This window comes from Brassica napus, unplaced genomic scaffold (genome assembly GCF_020379485.1).
Source record: "Brassica napus cultivar Da-Ae unplaced genomic scaffold, Da-Ae ScsIHWf_913;HRSCAF=1296, whole genome shotgun sequence".
Lineage (NCBI taxonomy): Eukaryota > Viridiplantae > Streptophyta > Magnoliopsida > Brassicales > Brassicaceae > Brassica > Brassica napus.
In genome coordinates, this window is record NW_026016950.1 from 63,129 (window position 1) to 70,542 (window position 7,414).

Here is a 7,414-nt window from a genome sequence, read left to right on the forward strand (position 1 = left end):
TACCTCCGTCTCAACCGGTTCTTCCTTCCTCACCAACAACAGAGCAGTCACCTGCTGTAGAACACACTGCATCCCCTGTTCCGTCTGGTGATAACGTGCAACCTACGTCTGTATCTGCTGATTCTTCTGAGAGTGTTGTTGTTATTGAGACATTAGGTCGTGGTCAGAAAAACAGAGCCCCACCTGCCAAGTTTCAAGATTATGTGTCTCACAATGCTCAGTGCGTAGAAGATACTGAAGAAATCCATCTCGTTCCCATCTGCTCTTCATCATCGTCCTCTGCAACAGTCCAAGGTAAAATTCAATATCCAGTCAGTAATTATGTTACTAATCTCAAATTTTCAGGCTCGCATCAAGCTTTTCTAGCTGCAGTTACTGTTGCCTCTGAACCCAAAAGCTACTCTGAAGCTATCAAATTTAAAGTTTGGTGTGACTCAATGAAAGAAGAGATTGTTGCTCAAGAGGAGAATGGGACGTGGGATATTTCTTCTCTTCCACCTGGAAAGAAAGCTATTCCATGTATGTGGATTTATCGAAACAAATTCAATCCTGATGGCACAATACGTCGTCACAAGTCTCGTTTGGTTGCGTGTGGTAACAATCAGAAAGAAGGTTGTGACTTTAAGGAGACGTTCGCTCCTGTTGTGAAAATGAACACAGTCCGCTTCCTGCTTCGATTGGCTACTGCAAAAGGCTGGGAAGTTCATCAAATGGATGTCTACAATGCATTTCTCCATGGAGATCTTCAAGAAGAAGTTTACATGAGGCTTCCTCCAGGGTTCAAACATTCTGATCCTACCAAAGTTTGTCGACTCAACAAGTCTATCTACGGTCTGCGTCAAGCACCAAGATGCTGGTTTTCAAAGTTATCGTCTGCTCTTATCGAGTTTGGCTTCGTGCAGTCCTACTATGACTATTCTCTGTTTTCGTTTACAAAAGGAGATAAAGAAGTTCGGGTGCTTGTGTATGTTGATGATCTCATCCTTGCAACCAACTGTATGGAACTTATGTCTAAATTCAAGGCATATCTTAGTCGGTGCTTCAAGATGAAAGATTTGGGAAAGCTACGTTACTTTCTCGGTATTGAAGTCGCTCGTTCTGATGAAGGCATGGTTCTCTCTCAACGGAAATACACTCTGGATCTTATTGCTGATGTTGGCTTAACCAATGCACGACCCGCCGCAACTCCAGTAGAGCAAAATCATCATCTGGCCGCAGACAAGAGCCCACTGTTGTCCGATCCAAAGCAATATCGACGGCTCGTCGGCAGACTAGTCTATCTGGCCAATACTCGACCGGAGCTGTGCTATGCCATTCATCTCTTGTCTCAGTTCATGAAGGCTCCGCGTGAGGATCATTGGCATGCTGCCATTCGTGTTGTTAAGTTTCTTAAAGGCTGTCCAGGACAGGGCATTCTTCTTTCTTCTGACCCAAAACTGGACATCTCATTGTATGTAGATGCAGACTGGAGTAACTGTTCTACCTCTCGGCGTTCGCTGAGTGCTCATGTTGTATTCCTTGGTGGCTCACCTATCTGTTGGAAAACCAAGAAACAAAAGACGGTATCACTCTCTTCCGCTGAAGCTGAATACAGAGCCATGGGCTCTGCAACAAAAGAAATCAAATGGGTCATCAATATCTCCAAGGATCTAGGTGTACCAGTAACCAAGCCAGTTCCCTTCTTCTGTGACAACAAAGCAGCTATGCACATTGCGGCGAATCCGGTATTCCATGAGCGCACCAAACATTTGGAGCGTGACTGTCACAGTGTTCGTGATGCTGTACTGGCTGGCCTTATCTCTACGACATATGTCCATTCTAAGGATCAGGTTGCTGATGTTCTCACTAAAGCACTTGGACGTCCTCAGTTCGAATATCTGTCTTCCAAGTTGGGAGTCAAGGATCTTCACTCTCCAACTTGAGGGGGAGTATTAGGAAGATAAGCCTTAGATAAGGATTAACTTCATGTTGGGTTTATCTTCCTGTATTGTTATTAATTAAAGTTAGCGATAAGTCCTAATACCTTGCGGAGAAAGGAATCGCGTTGTTGTATATAAACAGAGCTTTGCTCACGATAATAACAAGTCAAGTTTACGAGTCTTTTGTTTCTAAGTTTACAAGATGGTTGATTGCGTAAGCTGCTAATCTTTCATCTCCTCCTGCTTTGAACTTCTTTGAAGCAAATAGCAGTTATTAAGAGAAAAATATGAAAACATAAAACAGTCTTTTTTACTCAAGTAAGCTTTGTGCTCTTTGAAGCCAACGTTTCATAATTTATTCTCAAAGTTACCTGACCAGGATGAGACATTTTGCATCCAAGAATTGAGCTCTGTGTTGCTTCCGCGCTAATTGTGTGTCCCACCAACGTTATATGCCGCCTGGGAGAAATACAAGAAAATTTCAAGACATATAATACGAAAGGATGGTTCATGCAAAGAGATGTTGGTTACCTTGAGTAGCAATAGCAATCTCTTCACAGTGTTCTGTGGAGTCCCATAAGCTAAATAAGCCTATAAGACGTTGATATAAATTGCTAAGCGCCGGAAAAAAACCCGAGATTGATTGGTTCAAAGAAAGAAAGTTTACATGCATCACCAAGTGCATTGTGCACATTTATCCAGAAGGCCAGCTTCTCCTCATGTTTCAACTTACTTGGATCCACTTCCTCCAATCTACTGATAAGTGTCCTGCAAGTATTTTAAACATTTCAAGATCCCCTAATTCACCTTCTACCCTCATCATTCATCATGTTAATCTCAAAGCGACTCACTTAAAGTAATGCAGAAGATCTGCGACCTCATTGGCCTTTTTGGAGTCTCTGTGAATGCAAAGCACTTCAACTATGTTGCTGCATTCTCCACTGAAGTCCTTCTCTCCTTCTACATGGAATGAGTTATCCAAAGAGGAGCTGTTTCCCAATCCAGGGCTCGATGTATCGTACTGGTCAGAGGGAGAAAATGCACTCGATGATAAGGACGAGTTTGGAGATGATGAAAGTCTGTGATTTACACTTGACCATTCCTTCAGACAACTTGTTTGGTGTCTCTGGAATTAATATGATCTGAGATTCGCGTGCCAAGATGTTCAGCTAGACTGATTAGATTCTCTCCATTGTGCACGTGCATCGGTTGGGAGTGGCATGAGCGGATAGCTTTACTCCAAGAATCTTCTGGAGAAGCTTTTATACTCTCAAATGTTGAACGCTGGGAGTGGCTACGGTGAAAACAGGGTCCACTCTGTCTCTGCCATCATCAAGAAGAGGATCTGTTGTACAAGGTTCTTCACAAAAATCTAGACGCCTTGTAGGGGTTGTAAGTACAGAAGGAGACTTCGGCTTCTTGCTCTCTGAATTTGGGGTTATTTGTTGGTCAAAGGCTTTTCGATATAATGAAAGAAGATAGTGCTCCAAATGTACAACTTCCATCTCAAGAAGCGCAATTTCTTTGATCAAGTCAGTAGCTTGCTGAACAAGAAAGTAAAAACAGTAAGGTTTCTTTAGTTCCACGGAACTCGTTTCTGTACAGTTTTGGAAAATGAAAGTGACAGACCTTGGGCATGGGAATGTCGTTTGTTTCAGTCAGCATGTAAGAAGAAGCTGTTCCATAACCTAGCGCCTTCTCTATAATGCACAGCGAACCTTAAACTGATCTTCTAATCTTGTCTCCAGCTGATCAACCTGTGAACAAGGTGATTGAGCCCTAATCCACGAAACAAGAACGTGAAAACCTAGTAAAAAAGAATAAAAAAACGTACACCTTACCTCATGCTTCAGAGAAGTTTCAGTGTTTGAATGATAGTGATTATGCTTCGCTCCTCTGCTTGATTCATTTGAACGACCCATGTCCTAAACCAAGTTAGACAAAAATTCATAAACATTTGTGTAAAGGCAAAGAAACAGAAAGATAAATCCAAAGAATCATGTCAAACTAATATCCCCACTTTTTTTTATCACATATCTTTTACATTGTTTGGAAAAAAGAAGGATGATCGTACTCACTAGCTTGGTGCGTTGAGAGGCTTCAAAAGAAGTATTGGAAAAAGGTTCATCTCTTTTCTTTTCTGGAAAGCTGGCGCTGTGCATTAAAGAGTGAACAATTCAGAGTAATCAGTGGGAAACTACTAGGATTGTTGTAGAGCATCGTGTAGGGATCTCCAAATAAAAACTTTGACTTTCTCCAATGTTTTTACATTCCAGACATTCGCTAGCCAGTCAGGAGCAGCAACTTGATTTGTGGGAGCTTCAGCGGTGCGAGCTTCCAATTGAATCAGGTAACCTGATCTAGTTGAATACTCTCCCGTAGTATTTTTCAGCGATATGAGTTCATCTGCTGCTTTCATCCTGCTAGGTTGAATCCCTGGGATTTGGTCCTTATGGAAAGGTAGAGTAAGCTTGATTTTTGCTAAGTCCCATTCCTTTGTCTCTGGCAGGAGCAGGTCCGAGACCTTTAGCGATTGAAGAGCCTCTGGGGCCGGGCCCATTGGTCTGAACTGTTCACAGTGTGAGAGCCATGGGTCATCCCAGCATTAATCTCCTCTCCTGTTCCGACCATCTAGCCTAGTTGCATCACCAGGAGGTCTCTACCAATCTCCTAAACTAACATATTACTAGACCTTGACCTGCACGCCAGCGCGGATATAAATTTTCGATTTTTGGTTATTTATTTAACTAAATGATGTATTTGTAATATTTGATGTATTATATTCATCAAGTAAATAATTTTTTGCCGTCTTAAACTATCTATTTATGATGAATATTCGATATCATATAAAAAATTGAACAAATAGACGTAATTAGAAATTTGTAGACGATATATAAAAACAATGGTATTAATGTAAAATATGAAGAAATATTATATTATGACTTAGTATGGCATAAAAGATTATAAATTAGCTATACATGTTTACAGAAAACAATGATTTTTAAACTTCTATGAAAAATTTAACATATAAAAAAGACGATGAATTAGTCATTAAATTGTAAATAATTTCATAATTTTATTAATAATAATTATTTATAGGCTTTGTATTTATTGACTTTTTTTATAAAGCTTAAAAAATCAATAGGATGATTGGTTAGTTGATACATCCTATAATGAAAACGAAAACTATAGGTGGTTTGAATATTGTACATCGATCGATGCATGATGTAAGTTGACTATATAAAACTTGAACATAACCATTTTAAGCTAAAGTATAGGTAGGTTATATGCATTTGTTATATTGTAGTTAATATATTTTAAATGTTACATACGTCAAGTGATTCACTTTTTTCGTAAAAATAAAATTCAAGTTCATTATTAGATCGTACTCGTCCGTAATAAGCTACGTTAAATATGATGTATTTTTAGTATCATTTAATGACATTAAGTTTAAATATTTACAGGAGACCGATCTCTGTATTGGAAACTTAATGACAATAAGTTTAAATATTGGAAAATCTTGTTTAGAAAAAAAGTAGTAGATTCTGCAAATATTACAACCTTATTTTTTTTCGAAGTCGGATCAATAACCACCTAAGGCATCTCATATTTGCATTAATATGTAGAATATTCTGTTGATTGCTTGTTATTGTGAAACCAACAAAATAGGAAAGGGTAAGATTATATCTCTGAAATTCAAATATTGCATTTATTGTTTAGTAGTTATTTAGTAGTTATGGATTAAATTTCATATATATCTTCCTTGTTCCGAAATTGAAAGGAAAATCTTGTTTAGAAATAAAGTAGTAGATTCTGCAATATTGCCGGTATATAGTAAGGTAGTAAGCAGTTTTCTTTCCCTATATATATAATATAGTAAGGTAGTAACTCTATATGCCGGTATGCATCGTCACATATGCATGATCCATATGCATGAATATGAGTCCTGGAATATCAATATGATAAGGTAGTTATAAATAAGCTAGAGACACCGTAAACTAAAGTAAACTGAAATTGTTCAAACTGTATGGATCATGCATATGTGACGATGGTTATTTGTGACAAACAGAGATTAAAAAAATACAAATTGACACACGTATTATTCAAAAGATGAGACTCATATAATAAGCAAAGTAACGGTGTCGATATTGCAGGGGAATTAGTAATTTGATGTTACGGTGGCGATATTTCAGGAGAATTAATAATATGTAGTTGTTTGAGTTATTAATAATATGTTTTCTTTTTTGTAGTTTGTCTCAGTTATTTTAAGAAAACAATGAATATGTGGAAAAAAACAATCATTTTTAAGGTAAGACTAATTTAATTCTCAATGGCATTTGACTGTAAATATTGTTGAATTTTTAGGGGTATTCTTTAAGTGTACTTCTGTTTTAATAAAGTAGATGATGGTCAAAGAGGCTTGAAATCTTTGTTGTCTATGTTTTTTTAGAAATAGCGATTTTATAATGGTTAGTCTACTAATTTAGGGATTATATGAAGTTTTACAAGATTAATTGATAAAAAAACTTAGGAAGATGTTTATGTACCATGAAAAAGAGTGTAAAATACATTAATACAAATGTAGAATTTGGTTAGAAATTTCAAAACAACACTAAAAAGTATAAGCTTCATTATATAGAGCGTTTAACGTAACACTCAATATATTCATAGTGATACATAGATCTGGACAAAAATTCAAAAAATATGACAATATTTTTTTATGGATAGTTCATCCTACACTAACATATGATGATGTTCAAAGAGGTTTTGAACAATTTGTTTGTCTCTCTTTCCCAAGATAATAGTGATTTTACAATGGTTATTTTATTGATTTATGGAGTATTATGAAGTTTTACTAAATTAATTGATAAAAAAATAGAATGATCTCATATATCATGAAGAGAGTTTAACATACATTAATAAAAATTAAAAATGTCATTAGAAAATTTAACACAACAATAAAAAGTATAAGCTTCAGTATATAGAGCGTTTAATGTAAAACTAAATATTTTCGTAGGGGTAAACACATAAATTTTGAGAAAAATTTAAAAAATATAACAATATTGTTTTAATGCATAGTTGCCTCCTGCACTAATATATGATGATTGTCAAAGATGTTTTAAACCTTTGTTGTCTCTGTTTCTCTAGAAAATAGTGATTTTATAGTGGTTATTCCACTGATTTAGGAAGTATATGAAGTTTTACTAAATTAATTGACTAAAAAATTTGAACGATGCTCATGTACCATGAAAGAGAGTTTAGCATAAATTAATAAAAATTTAGAATGTGGATAGAAAATTTATAGCAACACTAAAGATTATTGGCTTCAGTATATAAAGTACTTACCAAAAACTCAATGTTCTCGCATGGGTTAACACATAGATTTTGAGAAAAATTTAAAAATATAACAATATTGTTTTAATGCATAGTGGCCTCATGTACTAACATACTAGGTGATAATCCGCGCCCTGTGCGGAATGAGTAGATTTAAAGAG

At 36.4% G+C, this 7,414-nt stretch overlaps 1 pseudogene; it reads right to left on the reverse strand.

Moving 5' to 3' along the window:
- Nucleotides 1-2,748: 2,748 nt before the first annotated feature.
- On the reverse strand, nucleotides 2,749-4,479 carry LOC125606644 (annotated as a pseudogene).
- Nucleotides 4,480-7,414: the final 2,935 nt, after the last annotated feature.